Below are 19,856 nucleotides of genomic sequence, written 5' to 3' on the forward strand. Positions count from 1 at the left end.
CTCCTTCTCCTTCTCCTTCTCCTTCTCCTTCTCCTTCTCCTTCTCCTCCTCCTCCTCCTCCTTCTCCTTCTCTTCTCTTACTGTTGCTGTTTTTCTCTATAAACCTTCCTATACACCTTCAATACTATTTGTATGTGACAGTGTGTGTTTGCCCATGTGTGTACATGTGTATGCATGGCCATCCACACCCTTCACACATTGCCAGCTATCTTAGCCTACAATCTATGAATGCGGAGGCTGAAAGCTATAATGTATTGTTATTTTTTAAGACATGCAATCCCAGGGAGGAGCAAAAGAAGGAGGAACAAAGAGGTGAGGCAGCAAAAGTGGTCTCCCAAGTGAGGATGTGTTATCAAGCTGGCCACCTGTAAGTGTGAACCATTGCTTCATCCGCGGGGACTGTCCTCCGAATACCCACATCAACTAAGTCTCAGAACTATCCCTGGAAGGAGAAGTAGGGGAAGGATCTATTCACCAGCTCTTGCCTTCAAGTGCAGGCATGGGTGCTGAGCAGGATCTCACAGCAGTATCAAGAAGGATGCCAGGGATACGAGACAAGCGCCCTGAGCCACACACTCAAGATGGGTGTGATCTGGCTGTGCCCCTCCAAAGTCAGAGCACATGCAAATCTGGTTGCCACAGTGACAGCTGGAACAAGAGACGGGTCCTTAGACATGAACTGACGCGTGGGATGTGTCAGATACACTGACTTAAAAGCATAACCCTGATTTTTGCCTGTGTGCCCAGTGACCTCATGAGATATAATACCCAGTTGGTAGTCTAAGCTTCAAGTACAGTAAAAATATTGTTCTCTTGGTACCAGCATTTCTATTTTAGACATTAAGCTTTTCATACAATGGGGACAGGGAGTAAACATTTTAGAAAGAGGTCACTGGGCATTCATGAGATGTGCTACTCCCAATTCTACTACTTGATTCCCTGGCTTACGTATTCTAGTTAAAGGAAGAATAACATCATATATTGTGCTGGTTCAAAGAGTATTCTCTATCTTTCAGGCAACAATCCTTATTGAAAGTGCTTACTTAACCAGCTGGAGGCACAAGTGAATTTTAATAGACTATTCCACTATTCTGTGAGACCAGCTGCTTCTGGGGGTTGGGTACGTGATAAGACCAGCGATTCTAATGGGCTACAGCCCATTATCTAACTTGGACTCCTTGGTTAGAAGCAATGTTGTACAAGATACCATGGCCATTTTTAAGGCCTCTGATAAGTCCTCAGACAGTAGTTCTGGCATGGCATGGCAGGCAGAGAAAATAAAAGCCAATCTGTGCATCCTTCGCGGTGTCTTGCCGTGAGCTCCGTTCGACATCCTGATCTGCTCCTAGATTCCAGGGGTATTCAATCTGCTAGGTCTTAAGGGCTGAAGGACAAAGTTGATGTACCAGATGAGCAACGGAGCCTTCTCGTGCTCTGAACCCACTCAAATCTGATAGCTTTTCTTCATCTGTGAAATGGGCCACTGCAGGAAACGAAGTCTCATATTTGTTGCCTCAAGAACATATGCCTTCTTGTAGCAGAGGATACAGTGCCCAGCACCCTTCCTTCACTATGATGGCATTAATGGAGTGGGCCAGCCAATATGATGTCTTTGGGGTACAGGAGCAGGGAAAGTCTCTTGCCCTCTGTCACTGCATAGTCCCAGGATCACATAGATCACAATATTTTTTAAATCCTTTTTAATTAACGTATGATACTGCAACATTTGGATACATCCCTTCGTTGTTAAAAGGTAGGGCTTTGAGATTTTAACTAAAAAACAAGATCTTTGAAGTCTTTTATGGTTACATTCCTAGGGTTAATTTTAAAAACTGGAATCAGGGGCGCCTGGGTGGCTCAGTCGGTTGAGCGGCCGACTTCGGCTCAGGTCACGATATCACGGTCCGTGAGTTCGAGCCCCGCGTCGGGCTCTGGGCTGACAGCTCAGAGCCTGGAGCCTGTTGCAGATTCTGTGTCTCCCTCTCTCTGCCCCTCCCCGTTCATGCTCTGTCTCTCTCTGTCTCAAAAATAAATAAACATTAAAAAAAAAAACTGGAATCAGAGGAAATATATTTGAGGTTCTAGATGCATATTCCCAAACTGTTTTATTAAAAACTTATAACCATTTTCCATTCCCATTATCTATATGGGATAGCACCTTCACCGTCATTAATTTTTCTCCCAATTTCTATTTATTTAATTGTTAGGAAAATGCCATTTCATTTTTTGCAATTTATATTTTTTATTATGAGTTAAAATGCTTTTTATGTCCATCTAGGCATTTTCATTTTCTCTTCCATAAAATATTTGCTATGTCTTTTACTTGCATTTTCATTATATTTTCCCAACTTGCCTCCTACACTTATTTTTCTTTTTAAAATTCTCTAACTTTATGACCAAAGTATCACATTTTAGAAAGACAATATTATAGTAACTGGATTCTACTGATAGTTTGATGCCTTTCTCATCAATTTGATACATGCTCTTTATAGATTTAGGACAGTAATCCTTTGATTTGTTTGTTGCTAATATTTTCCTGGTTTATTTGCCTTTGTACTTGGCTTGTGATACATTCTATGTGAAAAACAAAACAAAAACCTTGAATTGTATGTAGATGAATCTTTAAAAAAATTTTTTTTTACTGTTTATTTATTTTTGAGAGAGGGGGAGACACAGCATGAGCAGGGGAGGGGCAGAGAGAGAGGGAGACGCAGAAACAGAAGCAAGTTCCAGGCTCTGAGCTGTCGGCACAGAGCCAGACATGAGGCTTGAACTCAGACCGTGAGATCATGACCTGAGCCAAAGTCGGATGCTAAACTGAGCCACCCAGGTGCCCCCAAGTTTAATTAAGTAATCTCTATGCCCAACGTGGGGCTTGAACTCAGAACACCAAGATCAAGAATTGCATGTTCTACCAACTGAGCCAGCCAGGTGCCTTGTATGTGGATGAATCTTAATCATACTCTTGGAAAATCCTCTAACGATTAGAAATTCACATATCTATTTTTCTGTGGTTTCACTTTCTTATAAAATGAAAAAAATTCACCCATGACTATGTTTCTGTATCAAAATGTACCAAAATCTTTCCAACTTCAAGGTCTTCACTGAGGCCCCTGATCACCTTGTTCCCACTCATTCTCCTCCCCACAACCTGTTCACCCAACAGACTCCTCCTGCATCATCCATCTAAATCAGGTTCCTACTGCTACACTTGACCAAAGCTCCCGTGTCCTTTATGGAATTCATAATAACCTGCATTTACATATTCCGTTGTGTGGTTATTTAACGCCTGACCCCTCTTCCCACCACAGTGTTCTAAATTCTGTAAAGGCAGTGACATTATTCTTTTTCCTGCAGAGTAGCCACATCCTAATATATATATAATGCCAGGTACTATATATGTATATGTGTGTATATATATATATATATATATATGTACACATATATATATACACACACTGTATATATATAGTATATACTATATATATTTCTATATATATAATATAATAATATTAATATATAATATAATAATATATAATATAATAATAACAATATAATATATAATAATATATATAGGAATATATATATATAGAAAGAGAGAGAGAGAGAATTTAAAATAAATATTAAAGTTTAAGTGAACCACGAACTTCCTCCACTCTCTGCCCTCCCACATACTAAGTTACACACATATTTACTCAAACAATACCACACAGCACCTTCCTCCACTGTACGTCTGGGAAAGAATGTTCCCTCCTCCCACCCAAGGCTAATGCATCCACCTGTGTTTCGTACAGCACCCCCTTCTTCCTCTCTGAGAAATCGGCCTCACCAGTAATCTTCTCCCTGAAGTATTCTCTCCCTCCATCTCCACTGTCCTTCCCTCTTAGCATATAACACCTACTCAAAAACCATCCACTTCAACACACAAATATACCAAAACCTGTCCCTTCTGACAATTTTAAAAATCAATTTTATTACCATACGACTTACATATGACCAAATGCACCCATTCTAAGTGTACAAATTGGTGACTTTTGATGACTGTATATGTCCCTAGAGTGGCCACAATGGAAATACAGAACATTTCCATCACTGCCCCAGTGTCTTTCTGCCCTTCCTGGCCAACTGTCTCATGCCCTCAATTGGCCCCAGCACCAAGCAGCCATGACTGTGCTTTCTGCCACTGTACATTACATCTCTCTCTTTCAGAATTTCATATAAATGGAATCACACTGTAGTTGCCTTTTGTCCCTGACTTCTTTCTCTCAACGTAGTGTCTAAGATGCATCCATGTGGTTGGGTGTATGAGCAGTTTGCTCTTCTTACTGCCAGTGGTAGCCTACTCTCAGGGTCTATTGCAATTTGTTTATCCACTCACCCATTGATGGATGTTTAGGTTGTTTTAAGGTTTAGGGTATTATAAATCAAGTTAGTTACAGTTAACATTTGTGTACAAGTCTTTGTGTGAACATATGCTTATGTCTTCACCACTTTAGGGTAAATACATAGAAATGTAATGGCTGGGTTATATGATTAAGTGTATTTTTAACTTTTTAATCAACTACCAAACTATTTTCCGAAGTGGTTGTACCATTTCACATTCCCACCAGCACTTTATGAGAGGTCCAGTGGCTCCAAATCCTCACCAACACTTGGTATGTCAGTTTCTAAATTGGAGGAATCCTAATGGGTCTAATTGTCTATTATATACCTTCTTGGGTTGAGCATCTATTCAAATATTTTGCTCATTTTGAAAACTTAGGTGATAGGTCTTAATTGAATTTTGAGTTATTTACATACTTTAGATACAAGTCCTTTTTCACGTATTTTTTTTAATAAATATTTTCTCCCAGTCTGTGATGTGCCTTTTCATTTTCATAACAGAGTCTTTTGAAGAGCAAAAGATTTAGATTTTGGTGAAATACAATTTATTTTTTTCTTTTATGGTTCAAACTTATGTGACCTATTTAAGAAACTTTTTGCTTAACCCAAGATCATTAAGATTTTCTCCCATGTTTCTTTTAGGAAGTTCTAGTTTTCCTTTATATTTAGGTCTATGATCTATTTTAAGTTAATTTTTTGTGAGTGGTATGATGTAAGGGTTGAGGTTTCTTTTTTACATAGGATTATATAGTTGTTTCGGCATTATTTTTCAAAATACTATCTTTTCTACCACTAAAATACTTTGCAAATCATTTGACCACAGATACATGGACCTATTTATGGACTTTTTATTCTGTTTTGTTGGTCTATGTGTTTAACCTTATGCCAATACTATCTTGATTAATAAGGCTTTGTAGGAAGTCTTGAAATTAGATAGTGTAAATGTTCCAATTTTGTTCTTCTTTTCCAAAATACTCTGGCTATTCTAGGTTTTTTGAATTTCTATATGGAGCTTAAAATCATTCTGTCGATTTCTACCCAAAAAAAGTCTACTGTGATTGTGATGAAGAGCAGACAAACTTTTTACAATATTATTTCAATCCATGAACATAGTATTTCTCTCCATTTATTTAGGCATCTTTAATTTATCTCAGTAATGTTTCTTAGGTTTTAAGTGTACATGTCCTGTACATATTTTATTTAATACATCTATGTGTTTCATGTCTTTAGTATTATTGTAAATTGTACTGTTTAAATTCTAATATCCAATGATTTGTTTCTAGAATGTAGCAATACAGTTTGGATCCTGTAACTTTGCTAAACTCCACTATTAATTATGGTATTTTTTTTTTTGTAGAGGCCTAAGGATTTTCTATGTATACAATCAAGTCAGTTATCAATAAAGACAGCTTTACTTCCTTTTTATCTGAATGTACTGTATTTCTTTTTATTTTCTTATTTTATTAATTAATTAAGGTGATATTAAATAGGACTGGTGAGAGTGGGCATTCTTGTCTAATTCTTGATCTAAGGAGAAAAGCATTCAAAATTCCACCATTAAGAATGATCATAGGGCACCTGGCTGGCTCAGTCAGTAAAGCATGTGACCTTTGATCTTGGGGCTGTTGGGTTTGAGCCCCATGTTGTGGGTAGACTTTACTTAAAAAGAAAAAGGTTTAAAAAAGAAAGAAATGATCGTAGCCCTAAGTTGATCATAGATGGCCTTCATCACTTCAAAGACGTTCTCTGCATTTCCTAGTTTTATGAGAGTTTTTGTCATGAATAGTTGTTGCCTTTTTTAAAATGCTTTTTCTGCATCTATTTATCTGTGCCTCTAGATTTAGGACTGGGATGAGAGTCCCAGTTGGGACAGCACTGAATCTACTGCAGACACTGAATGACATGGGAAAATAGAACACACACGTTTAGGGTTAGAGGCAGACAATCTTTGGTACTCTTTCCCCCAAATCTCTCCAAAGCTAACTGAAGTTTTCCAGTTAGAGAATTATTTATATCAATTGCAAACACTCCTGAAGCACTAAGGACTGGTAATATAATCAATATGAACTTGATCAGATTTTTTCCCTAACCTTAAACTGACAAAACACTGAGGAAACGGGAATAGGTGTCAAAGGTAACTTTGAAACCTAGTGCGTGTGGAGATGAGCAGATTAAGATCGGCCACTAGGGTAGCAATACAAGAAAAGTTGAGAGATATCACAAAAAGGAAGTGAGATGATACCATAGCATAGATACATTTTAAATTTTCATGGAGAAGCCTGGAGATGATCACCATGCCGTCGAAGTCCTGCTCTCCTATATTAATTCTTTCTTGAACAAGGACGGTTACAAACAAGAATTTTAAAATAAAATCATCCTCTAAACTGTTCTGGGCAAGTATACCCAATAACTACCTTGAAAGACTGAATCTTCATTCAGTTCACAACTATCTCTCAAGCCCACCTCTCCCCAGTCAGACTGTCCAGCCAGCATTTCTCATGGTGTGTTTATAGAGCACTATTTCAGAGGAAGGTTAATAGTTACACACACACACACACACACACACACACACACACACCAAACAACAACAATGCCATAAGCTTGGGGATCACTAGGCCAAACGTGTCTTTATATTAGAATTCAATAGAACCTCTGATATACAAATGAGCATACAAATTTCCAAAGGAATAATACAGCATATGGTGTTTTCTGTATTATTTAAGCTGAGAATAAAACTTCACTTCTTGGCTTCAATTCTGGTGGAGTCAAGTGGTGTGGCAGAGATAGTGCTAGACTTCAAACCAGGAAACTTGGCTCAATGTCTAGTTCTTCTGACTAGTTGCTACGTCACTGGGGGTGCTTTATTAAAATGTCTGAGGGGCACCTGGGTGGCTCAGTTGGTTAAGTGCTGACTCTTGATTTTGGCTCATGTTACTTACTGTTCGTGAGTTCAAGCCCTATGTCGGGCTCCGTGCTGACGGCACAGAACCTGTTTGGGATTCTCTTTCTCTCCCTCCCTCTCTGCCTCTCTCTCTCTCTCTCTCTCTCTCAAAATAAATAAATAAGCATTAGAAAAACATGTCTGAGGGGCGCCTCGGTGGCTCAGTCAGTTAAGCATCCGACTTCAGCTCAGGTCACGATCTCAGAGTTCATGAGTTTGAGCCCCGTGTCAGGCTCTGTGCTGACAGCTCAGAGCCTGGAGCCTGCTTTGGATTCTGTGTCTCCCTCTCTCTCTGCCCCTCCCCTGCTCACGCTCTGTCTCTGTCTCTGTTCTCTCTCTCAAAAATAAACATTAAAAAATTAAAAAAAAAACATGTCTGAATCTCTGTTTCTTCATCAATATAAAGATAATCTTCTAACTTACCTATAGGGCTAGTCATAAAAATTAAATTAGTTATTGGATGTGCTATCACCTGCTCAGTATCTCATGCCAAGTACACATGTGGTCTTTCAATTCCAAACTGCATCCTCTTAAAGAAAATACAGATTTAAAAATCCATTGTGAATTGTGTTAATTAGATTTTAAATGTTACATATAGTGATGGACCTAAAATGTTATAACCAATAAAGGGATATAAGTTGGCATTATATAGAAGGTACTTAATGTGTACAACAAATGTAATAAACTGCCATCCACATTATCAAAATTGTCAGGAATTCTAGTTCCTGTGTGAGGGACAGAGTAACCAAAGCCCTTAAGAAAACAGGTTGTTGGGGCGCCTGGGTGGCGCAGTCGGTTGGGCGTCCGACTTCAGCCAGGTCACGATCTCACGGTCTGTGAGTTCGAGCCCCGTGTCAGGCTCTGGGCTGATGGCCCGGAGCCTGGAGCCTGTTTCCGATTCTGTGTCTCCCTCTCTCTCTGCCCCTCCCCCGTTCATGCTCTGTCTCTCTCTGTCCCAAAAATAAATAAACGTTGAAAAAAAAATTAAAAAAAAAAAAAGAAGAAAACAGGTTGTGAGTATAAAATAGAATAAAGACTGACCCATCCGTGGGAGAATATCAGAGAAATCGTAGCAAAACAGAAAATATCAAAAGAAAGAGGGCACTTTGAAGCAGCATAGCAAAGGGAAAAGACATTCCACCCAGTCAGGGTTCTTGCCTCATTTACTGGACACTTGACCTTGGGCAGTGAATGGAGACTGACTTGCTTTAATTGTGAAATGGAAACGACACGTCCCCTGTCTGGAGTCAGGGGCTGGATCAGATTCTCTTTCTCCACTTCTTAGTTCTGTATTCTCTTTACACAACTTTAATTTTTGATCTTGGCCCCATTGTCCGAAATTGCTCAGTATTCAAAACAGCAAAATGGTAAGCACAAATACAAGATCCTGCTCCTAATTGTGTATGTAATTGCTGAGATTAAGTCCTGTGACTTAAAATTCTCTGACATTAATTCTAAAGCTCTGAGTTTATTCCTTATTTCCACATAGTGTCTTATCTTGAACCTTAAGAGGAAGGCTTTAATCCTCCCAGCTTTAAACCAGGGCAGGAAGCCCTGGTGGGCGCTTTGGCAATGCAGTGAACCCGAAGGGAGCACCACTAGGTGGCGCTGAAGATCCGGCTGTAGAAGGAAAATCAGGATAAACCCCGCACCAGCGTTAATTTCCTCTGGGTCCATTGGCTGGCACGGGGCTGTTATTTCCTTTATTGTCAGGGATCTTGGGGATGTCTTGGCTTGAATCTAATGCAAACAGTCCCTCTGCAGTGCTCAGCAGTTGGTAAAGGGGGTCTTGGGCTTGGCAATAGTATCTCCACGGGTTATTTACAAAATCACTAATGACCAGATCTTTCTGCCTCCTCCCAGAACCTTCCCTCAGTTCCCAGATCTGGGACCTATTCTGCTTCTTCAGCCATTCATTCATTCATTCATTCAAACATTTATTGCACGCTCTTACATATCAGGCATACAGCCGGGAGTAATGTGGTTTGAGAGATCCAGAACGTTAGAATTTTTTTTCTTAGTTGGCCAACAGCACCAAACCCAGGTATGGTGCCTCAGAGTGACGGCTCAGGCGGTGCACTGAGGGGGCCAAGTTGCTGGAAGCTGAGCTGTGTTCCCAGGAGGGAGCAGAGGAGGAAGTATCGTGGTTCTTGCATTTACAACCAGCTCCTAACACCTTCCTCCTCCAGCACACTTACCTGTATGAAGGCAGTGTAGCCTCTCTGCCCGACAATCTGCATGTCAAGCTGACCTTAGCACATTCTTTTTCTCATTAATGGAGCTATTGATATTTACTTTAACTCTATTACAATGTAGTCTTGGGTTGTTGTTTTTTTAAGTAAAATATCTGGGGAAGTGAAAATACTCTGTATGATAGCAGAATGATGGCAATATACCATCATACATTTGTCCAAACCCACACCAAGAGTGAACCCGAATGTAAACTACGGACATTGAGTGATTACAGTGTATCAATACAGGTTTATCAATCGTAACAAATGTACCATCCTGGTGAGTGGTATCGATAGCGGGGAATGCTCTGCATGTGTCAGGACAGAGAGTATATTGGAAATCTCTACCTTCTCTCAATTTTGTTGCAAACTTAATAAAACTGCTCTAAAAAATAAAACCTTTTTAAAAAAGTCTATCGGGAATTCATTTATCATGGAATAGTATTCAGCAATAAAAAGAAATGAGTTATTCCGCTATCGATGAAAATACATGGAAGAATTTTATATGCATATTACTAAGGGAAACAAGCCAATCTGAAAAGGATACACACTATATGATTCCAACCATACGACATCTGGAAAAGACAAAGCGATGGAGAAGACAAAGCGATGGAGACTATAAAAAGATCAATGATTGTCAGGGGTTGGGGGAGAGGGAGGACAAGATGAACACATACAGCAAAGGGGATTTTTAGGGCAGTGGAACCATTCTGTATGATCCTCTAACAGTGGATACATGTCATAACACGTTTGTCGAAGCCCATATAATGTACAATACAAAGAATAAACTCTAATGTCAACCAGAGACTTTAGTTAATAGTTATACATCAATATTGGCATATCAATTGTAACTAATTGATTCAAGAAGTTAACAGGAGGGGGAACTGCAGAGGGAGTAAGGGTTTATGGGAACGTCTTGCACTTTCTATGCAATTTTGCTATAAACCTAAAACTGCACCCCCAAAATAGTCTATTAATTTTTTAAGTCTGTTTGGAAAGACCTCATATTTATAGGACGCTTTGTAATTTTCAGATCAATCCACTTGATTCTCACAAGAGCACTGTAAGATGTAAAGGATTGGTCATGTACCACGTTTGCAGATATATGGACATGGAGGGCAAGGAAATCAAGTGACTTCTCAAGTTCATGAAGCTAATTAAACAGCAAGGCAAGGACTTGACCCCATGTCTTCCTGCTGCAGATCCAGAGCACTTTTCTCTCTATTCTAAGTACTTACAAGCAAGGAAAATGATACCAGGTCCTCTGTACTCTCCAGTGACTTTCCTTTCTTTCTCCCAGAGTTTTGGAGTCAAACTCAATAGAGGTATACACTGTAAATTACAGTTCAAGATTTCGGTCTGTGGCTATTCGATACAATGTAGTACAAGGATTTCACGTGTAAAACAGCAACTTTAACTTTTTTTCCTACCAATTATTTCCTCCAGTGTCTTTTGAAATCTTTGCTTCCTCTCCACTTTCAGGATACTCCGTGGAACAAGAATGAAAGCAGAGATAAGCGACAAGAATCTGGGGACATTTTTACAGAATATAGCACTGAGAACGTGGGATTTTTACCCTTAAAGAGCCACAGCAGCTTGGGATGAAAGGGGAACCTCCTAGGGGGCATCATTGTCCCAGAGCAAATCAGCACCAGCTGTCCAACTGCACAGAGAGAGCCTTTGACAGCGACACCTTGTGGTAATGAGAATTAATAGCAGTAAAAGAGGAGAATAATTTGCTCTCTTGGGTATGGAGATCAGACTGACTTCTCGAGACTGTGCAAACCTCCTCCAGAATTCCTTGACATGGTTGGGGGGAGGGGAGTAAACATTTCCAAGAGAGGCATCTGTTTTCAGCTAAGTAATCATTTAGACATTTGAGCAATAAATTAGAAAAAACAAAAGAGGGAAGACCTATGGAGGGGCAGAGAGAGAAGGTGGTAATCTACAAACCCAGGAGAGAGGCCTCAGGAGAAACCAAACCTGCCAGCACCTTAATTCTGACTTCCAGCCTCCAGAACTGTGAGAAGATAATTTCTGTTGCTTAAGCCACCCAGTCTATGATATTTTGTTACAACAGCCCTAACAATCCAATACAGGCATATAGTAGGCACTCAGTAAAGTTAAAGGGATAAATGAATTCTGCAATTAAAAATTCACAATTGGTAAATACTAGGAAGGATAAATAAATGTTGCTGGGAACAAATAATAACGTGACCTGACCTACTCTGGGACAATGGGGAGGGCTGATCCAAAGAAGTGATATTTAGGTCGAGGTCAGGAAGAAGGTGTTAAAGGTCAGGAAAAAGCCTTCCACACGCAGAAGGAAGTAGCATGTGCAAAGGCCCTGAGGTGGAAAGGAACACAGTGTGGTTTTGGATTTGGAAGGCAGTACAGAGAGAAGAAGAGGGAGAGAGGTTCTGGAAGAGGCTGGTGAGGCAGCTCAGAGCCTGACCAGATAGGGCCTTTCAGGCCATGTCAAGGAGTATGGAGTCATGGCAATCCCTTTTAATTACGGGAGTGACAGGAACATATTTGTGTGGCAACAAGATTCCTCTGGCTGCTGTGTGGAGACTGCAGGGTGGGGTGGGGTGGAAAAGGGTGGAGCAAGGCTGGATGTGGAGAGACCAGGAGTCCACAGGAGGCAAAGTAGGACATTGTGGCTTGAACTAGGGTGATGGAAGCAGAGGTGAATGGGTAACTCCAAAAGATATTTAGAAAGATATGCAAAAAAGAAAACAGCTGGATCCTTACCTTCAGAAACCTTACTTTTCCTGAGCACAGAAAGCCATGGGGAAGGTAGGAGTGGTAGTAGGGAAGGGAAGGAATAAATAGGAAGACAAAGAAGGAGAATCTGGTCTAATAAAACCTGAAAGTGTTAGAAAGGGATTTCTGAGAGGAGATAATCTAAGACTTGGGGGAAGATGAAAACCAGGATCATCCTGCTAACACTGCTGGTTTGATTATTTTACAAAATCCCCTTGGTAACACTGGAGCCACAACACATATTGGTTCACCACTGGAAATAATCATATTTTGCATTAATAGTTTTGGCTTTCAGCTCATCTTCATGCACTTTCGGATCTGATTTTTTTTTTTTCTGTTTGACAGATTGCACTCTTGGTTGCCTTTTAATTATTGAATCGCTGTTCTTTATCTGCAGTCTTCGACTAGTAACCTTATTATAACAATTGCCCAAGACTCAGAACTGAACAGTGCACAATAAAAATCCACAATAATAAAAATGCTTAAATTAAATAAAAATCTCCTAACAAGTAGCAGAGCATGCTGGAATGGATTGTATGAGTCACCGATTGTATGAATGATTTATTTTGGAAGTTATATCAGCTAAAGAAAAGCGTATTTTGATCTTAACATTCAATACCCAGGCCTAATACACTCATCACAAAGCCTCTGAATGAAATAGCCTCATGCAAGATTATCAGCCTATAAATAACATCCTAATAGTCTGTTGGTATTTATGACTACTGTTTTTAAAAATAGTTACTAGGGACTTTCATAGTTGTTGAGTATTGCTTTGCACTGTCCCATACCCATACATGTTTGTAACTCTGTGCACACGTGTGTGTGTGTGTGTGTGTGTGGTGCGCTCACTAAAATAGTCATACTGTGATACACAGGCTAGAATCTGCTTCTCTTTCTTAATTTTAAAGAAGAATAGGAAAGAAAAAAGTCTCATAGAACATTAAAGAAAAATCTCAATTTTGTGACTTGAGAATGCAGGATGGTTTTACGAATAGAACTAGAAAGTTATGTTCTAAATTCCATTCCTCCTTTACCGCAGCAGCAAAAAGGAACCACTTGGCTAGAGAGTTGATCAGGTACTTTACAAAAGAGGAGATCAAATGGCCCATAATCATATGAAAAGTTACTCGACCCCCTTAAGAATCAAAGACACGCATGTTGAAATACAAATGAGATACCATGACAGAATGGCTATAATTAAACAGACTGATGATGCCAGGCAATGATGATGACGTAGAGCAAGGGGAACCCTCCTGCATACCGGGTAGAGGTATAACTGGTCCAACCACACTAGAAAACTCTTGGAAATACCTATAAAAGGTGAACATAGACATACCCAGTGTCTACGTATATTCCTATAGGTAGTATAGGAATATACTATATTGTATTAATTTTCATTGTATTAATTTTCTTTTGCTGCTGTGACAAATTACTGTGAACTTAGGGGCTTGAAACAACAAGTTTATCATCTTAAGAACTTCAAAGAAAATTTCACTGTCATAGAAAATCTCCTGAGTGAGTAAGTACATCAAAAATTACCTATTACACCCATATCTGCCCTTGGCTATGACAAAGGCCGCAAAGAATGGGTCTCAAAGGGGAACTTCAGAAAATGATATTCCGAAAGACATTTTCCTGTGGATCGCATGTGACATCTCTCTGAAGGATAGGGGGCAAGTTTCCAGATACTGAGCGTCTTTGCTAAGTGTCTCTTTCCATTTCCTAGGGGAAGGAGTGGTCTTTGTTGCTCTCCCTATTACTATGAATTCTTATGTTGTGTTATTTTTAAAAAGTAAAGCCTTTAAGTACTTTTTGAATGAAACAAGATTTTACTTGAAAGATGGGTCATACATAGTATCATTTCAATGAGTTAAGCATACGGCAATTTCCATATGCTTCTACATGTAAGTTTACAGACACTTATATCCTAATGAAAGAAGATGTTACCTGAAACAGTGATTACACACAGCATAGTTTCAGTGAGTTAAGCACAGGGCTATTCCCATACAACATTATTATTAGCCAATAATATGGGCTAATCCCATATTATTACGATTTTAATAATAAAAAGCAATGACCCTCTCCCACCTCCCTCTGCCGGGTCTGCACCAATATTCCAGAGCCCGCAAGGGACTGTCTGTTGCTTGAGAGACACTCAGCAGGAGATAGGCTGAGCACATGGCTAAGCTCTCCCAGCATCAGGGGCCAACTCCTTCCTAATTTCTCTTGGGGCCACACGTTCTCATGAAGTCCATCAGGTCAGAAGTTCTCACCTTCTCCCCCCAACGAGGAGATACTTAGCAAATCCTAGCAGTGGTGTTTATTTTTCTCTTTCAATCGAATGAGATCTAAAAATTCCATCACATGAAAAAAAAAATGCCATCACGTGATTTGAAACCACAGAAAATAATAGTAATGGGGGAGTGGCCATGATATTATGGTCGGCTCTGTCTTTTGCATTCAGTGTCGCTGCCTGTCTGTGGGTTGCATTTGCTCTGCTCACAATGTGTCATTGCAGTTAGCTAACCCATGGTGGAGCAGAAGAGAATTCCTGGTGAATTTTAGTTGATGTGCAAGTGGGAGTCATACGCTGCTTGCTAACTGTCTGACAGATGTATGATGTCATAGAGGTGAGAGTCACTAGGTAGCAGTGACCTGCACCACAGAGGCGGGGCTTGTTTCTGAGCAACTGGGAGGGATTTTCCCCTCCCCAATGCTAATTAATCTGTAGGAGCAAGAGATCAGATGAGAATCATAGTATTCAATGCCTCTTGTTTCCAAGGCTGTGGTTGAGGGAATGGTCGTCAACCTATTCCCTTTAAAGTGCAAAAAAAAACCCTTTAAATACTTTTTTAAAAATGGCTTATCTTATACTTCTGCAGTTCAGAAGTTTGAAAAGGCTCTCCTGGGCTAAAATCAAGGTTTCAGCAAGGCTGTGTTCTTTCTGGAGACTCTAGGGAAGAATCCTTGATCATGTCAGCATCTGGAGGCTGCCCATAGTCCTTGGTGGACGGTCCCAAATCCAGCAACAGTGGGTGAATTCTCACATGTATCACTCTGACCTTCCCTTCTGCCCCCACTTCCCCATTTAAGGACTCTTGTGATTACACTGGGCCCAGCCAGGTCTTCGAGGATTATCATCTTCCTGTCTCAAGCTGATTAGCAAATTTACTTTCATTTGCTACCTTACTTCCCCTTTGCCATGAAATGTAACATATTCATAGGTTCTGGGGATCCAGATGTAGACATCTTTGGGGGACTATTATTCTGCCTACCACAATGGCCAACAGCCATGCATGCATGTGTACATCAAAAGACACATATAAGGATGTTTAGAGCAGTGTTGTCTTTATTGGCCAAAAGCTGGAAATACCCCAAATGTACATCCATAGTAGAATGGATTGTTATATATTGTATATTGCGGTATGTTCATAAAACAGAATCCTTTACAGCAATGAAATAAATGAGTCACAACTTCATGCTACAGCTTAAATGGACCTCACATAATGTTAATCAAGAAGCCAGACACAAAATAAAGCATATGGCAGGATTCCATTTATGCAGTTTAAAAACAGGCAAACTTGCCAATTATACCTCAATAAAGCTGAAAAAGAAAAAAACCAACAATAGGCAAATCGTGCTAGAAGTCAAGGCAGTGATTAGATTTAAGGAAGAAGAGGAGAGGTAATGCCAGTGAAGGACTGGGCCTTCTGGATGCTTCTGGACACTTCTGGATGCTTCTAGGTCATGTTCTCATTCTTGATCTGGGTGGTTACATGAGTGTGTTCATTTTATGAAAATTCCTTGAGCTATACAGGTAAGATTTGCACGCTGTTCACATCTGTGTCGATAAAAAGGTTTAAGAAAATGGTTCCACTCCTTATTAAATATTTTTTACCTAGTGTTCTCATCTCTCATGGGGCAGCCCTGTGGAAAAGTCCATATGGTGGAGCTTAGAAGCATGTGATCTATGGCGCCTAGGAATGGCTACACCAGTCAGTTTCCAAGTGGCCCTCTGAGCTTTCAGGTAAGACTGCAGCCTTCAGGGGCCATTGTGCCAGAGGCATCAGCTAAACCACTCCCAGAGCCCTGACCAGCAAGAATCACGACATAATAGATGTTTGCTGTTTTAAATCACTAAGTGTTGGGGATAATTGGTTAGTCGGCTATGGATCCCCAATAAGGAACCACGCGGTACTATTCCCCCTTAGCAGAGATCTGTGGGAGAGGCCAGGCTTGTACGGGTCACACCCCCTCGTGAGAGCAAGTGCGGCGCTGAGTGGAAAGTCAGCTCCTTGAAGGCAGTGCCCACCATGGGGTGTAAGGGACAGGTTTAGTGTGCAAACCACATTTGTTGGTCAAAGAGCAACAATACCTTAGTGACAAAAGCAGACAGAAGACAGCCACCATGTGTCACAACAGCCATGTCTAGACATCCTGTCACAAACATTGGTAGCAGCGATAAAGCTTCTGTTGGCTAAGATTCCTACATGACCCAGATGTGCATGCCAGGGCATGGATTCCTTTCCCGGGACACTTCAAATGAACTCTTCTCCTTCTATTACAGCAACCAGTGGTTCCCGATTCAACCCCTATGATGGATACTGAAGACTTTCTTGGATCAGTTGTCTTGAGGAACGCCTCCCAAGTGAGGGAAACAGGTGAGTTCTGGGAAGTCACACCTCTCCTCACCTGCTCCAAGTCTGGCCCATTCGGTCAAGTAACTGAGATCTCCAATTGGCTGCCACGTCTTCCCAGCTGCACCCCCTACAACCCATCTCCAAGGGGGCATGAAACCTCCTCCAGGCCAACTTGTTCAAAGATGTTGTGGGTATATGTCATTGAACCCAGTCACATGCTTTCGTAAGGATGTCTCCAACCACATCATATGTACCACAGCCAGACCAAGCTGGCTAGCTTTTTAAAGATGGGTATTTTGCCTCATGCACCCTCTGTAGCATCACAGACAATAGCAGTTTTATCACATGCACCCTTGAACTCACGTCAGGAGCCACAGAGATGCATATATGTGCAAAAGGAAGCTTGTTTCTACAGTTCACTCAGATGTGATTTTCCCTTTCCTGTAACTGATCTGCTCTATGTTATCAGTCCCTCATCCCAATGGGTAACTACGAAGAGAAACAAAACTAAAACATTATCAGTGTGTATTTCACAAACGACTTTGCTTTAAGTGACCTTTTAAAATATATCACCCAGCCTCTTTGTGGTATAAAGCTCAGTTGTTCAGATGTCCTTCAAACCCAGTTCCCTTAAAGGATGGTGTGGGGGAAGGTAGCCAGTATTCAGAGCCTTATGGTAACAAACTGGGGGGGGGGGGGGGGGCAAGAAACTGGAATCTTCAGTTGAGTCATTTCACTCAAAAGATAGTGATCAAGCACCTACTATGTTCCAGGCGGTGCTCCAGGTGCTGGATATACAGCAACGAACAAAAGAAAGCTTTTTGCCTACTGGCCTTCTGGATCTCACATTCTGCCGGATATGTGGCAGATAATAAATGGACATAATATGTGCTGTGTCAGGAAGATAGGGATATGGAGGGTCGGAGGCAGGCGAAAGGAAATCGTGCAGGCAGGGCAGTTGTTATCCCATAAAGGGAAGGCCTTATTAATAAGATGATTTTAGAAGCAGAGTCCTGGAGACAGCGAGGGACCAATTCTGGGAAGGCAAGGGTGGAAGAAGTGTAGGGCATTTGGATGGCTAGACTAAATGCACAGGCAGCCTGATCGTGGTGCATCTGGTGGACAGTGGTAAAGAGTTTTGCTTTTACCCTGAATGAGATGAGAAGCCTTCGGAGGATCTGGAACAGGGAAGCAGCTTACATGTTTAGAGCTGCACCCGCGGCTGTCGTGTGCAGAGCAGACGGGAAGCAAGAGTGGGTAAGGTGGGTGAGTTAGGGGGTGACTGCAAAACCCCTGGTGAGGAGGGTTGAGGGTGCTGGACAGCAGAATAGTAGCACCAGCGGGACTTACCAATGGCTCAAGGAAGAGCTAGGACTGGACACACATAGTTGAGGTCTGTAGTGTACAAAAATGCTTAAAGCCATGACATTGGACTGTATCACTGAGGGAGTTGAGAACAGAAAGAATGCCAGCGTTTAGAGATAAAGAGGAATCTGCAAAGGGGACTTAGAAAGAGTCCAGTGACAGCCATTTGCCTAGTCTAATGTCCTGCCATGGCCATGTCCTCCGCCAACCCCCAGCTCTGTGTGCCCCCAGGTCTCTCCCTTCCTTTTTCTCAGCCAGGTGAGAACCCCAGATGCTGTGCTCTTCCTGGTCTGGCCATGGGGGGGCCAGAGTGCTGCCTCTGACCCCTTCATCTGGCTACCTCCTCAGCCAATGCATGGCAACTGCTCTTTTGTCATCTTGCATAGATGGGATTTCAGCCGGGAACTGACAGTGTCCTCTAAGATGTGCCCAGGCACCTGTGCCACAGGCCCTGGTGACAAAAGCCCTTCACTTTAATATTCTCAGGTTCCCCCATAACTACCTGTTTCTCTACTGTTTCTCTCCCCGTCCTCCACCTACACACATATATATACACGCACACAAGCGCATATGCATGCACACGCACACATCAGGGTCCTGTCCCTAAGAAGGGGTGACAAGAACCTCTATGACCTCAGGTCCTAGCTCAATCTCTTCTGGCCCTCCATACCCTCCTTTTAAGCATCCACTGGATAGGTCTTCTCTCTGATGTGGACCTTTCTTTTCCAAAACCTACCCATCTACCAACTAGGCACGGCTCTCCATATATCAGAGGAGGAGTCTGAGAATTTAGAAATCCCCATTGTCTTTCTGCAGTGCTAGCTTCCAAGTCCAAGCTCTTGCTTAAGAGAGATTTAATGCCCAAAGGTATCAGTTGCCCCTTATTTCTTCCCACCTTCTCCCTCCCCGGGGCAGTAAACACTTTCAGACTTGGGGTCGGAAATAAATCTGAAAGTAATAAGGTTTAAAGGAGAAACAAAAATAAGTCATTTTTAATATTTTCAAAATATGATTCCAGTCTCAACTCAACCATCTACCACTCAGACACGATTTTTAAACATTTTTAATGTGCAAGTTCCCCACCTCACCCCTGCTTGAACTTGGAGTCACGTGCAGAGAGAGGCACAGAATGTTTAGCTGTATGGGCAGCAGAGGAAAGCACAGGGTGAGTTGCTACTGAGCCCAGTGAAGATTTAGCACATTGATTTTCCCCCCTTTATTTGCTCTCGGCACTGTGGTTTGTGATTGAGTGGGGAGGTTGGGGAGGACAGCCAAAGCTTTTAAAGGTGCCAATACTTTAGCAAGAAATAAGGAATAGTGGCTGTTAAAAGAGCCTAGATTCTCCACTCTAGCCTCCCGTGCCTCATTTTTCTTTTCCTCTTTCTACTTTCTTAGATGACCCTGCCTGTCAGTGAGGTGACTAACAGCTGTGGTGAAAAGAGAGGAGAGGGAGGGTTTGGGGGAGGGCTCAGAGCGGGAGTCGGGAGTCGTGGGTCCTGCATTCGACCGGTTATCCCACCTTGAGCCGCT

At 41.4% G+C, this 19,856-nt stretch overlaps 1 long non-coding RNA gene across 1 annotated transcript in view; it reads left to right on the forward strand.

The window, feature by feature from the left end:
- The window catches only part of LOC121028234 (uncharacterized), a 20,795-nt gene extending 9,823 nt beyond the window's left edge, over positions 1 to 10,972 (forward strand). Inside the window, exon 2 of the long non-coding RNA XR_005789133.1 lies at positions 10,589 to 10,972. This is a non-coding gene — a long non-coding RNA (uncharacterized LOC121028234). The remainder of the gene's footprint in view (positions 1 to 10,588) is intronic.
- Positions 10,973 to 19,856: the final 8,884 nt, after the last annotated feature.

The sequence above is a fragment of the Herpailurus yagouaroundi genome, unplaced genomic scaffold (assembly GCF_014898765.1).
Source record: "Herpailurus yagouaroundi ecotype Mexico unplaced genomic scaffold, PumYag 100, whole genome shotgun sequence".
Lineage (NCBI taxonomy): Eukaryota > Metazoa > Chordata > Mammalia > Carnivora > Felidae > Herpailurus > Herpailurus yagouaroundi.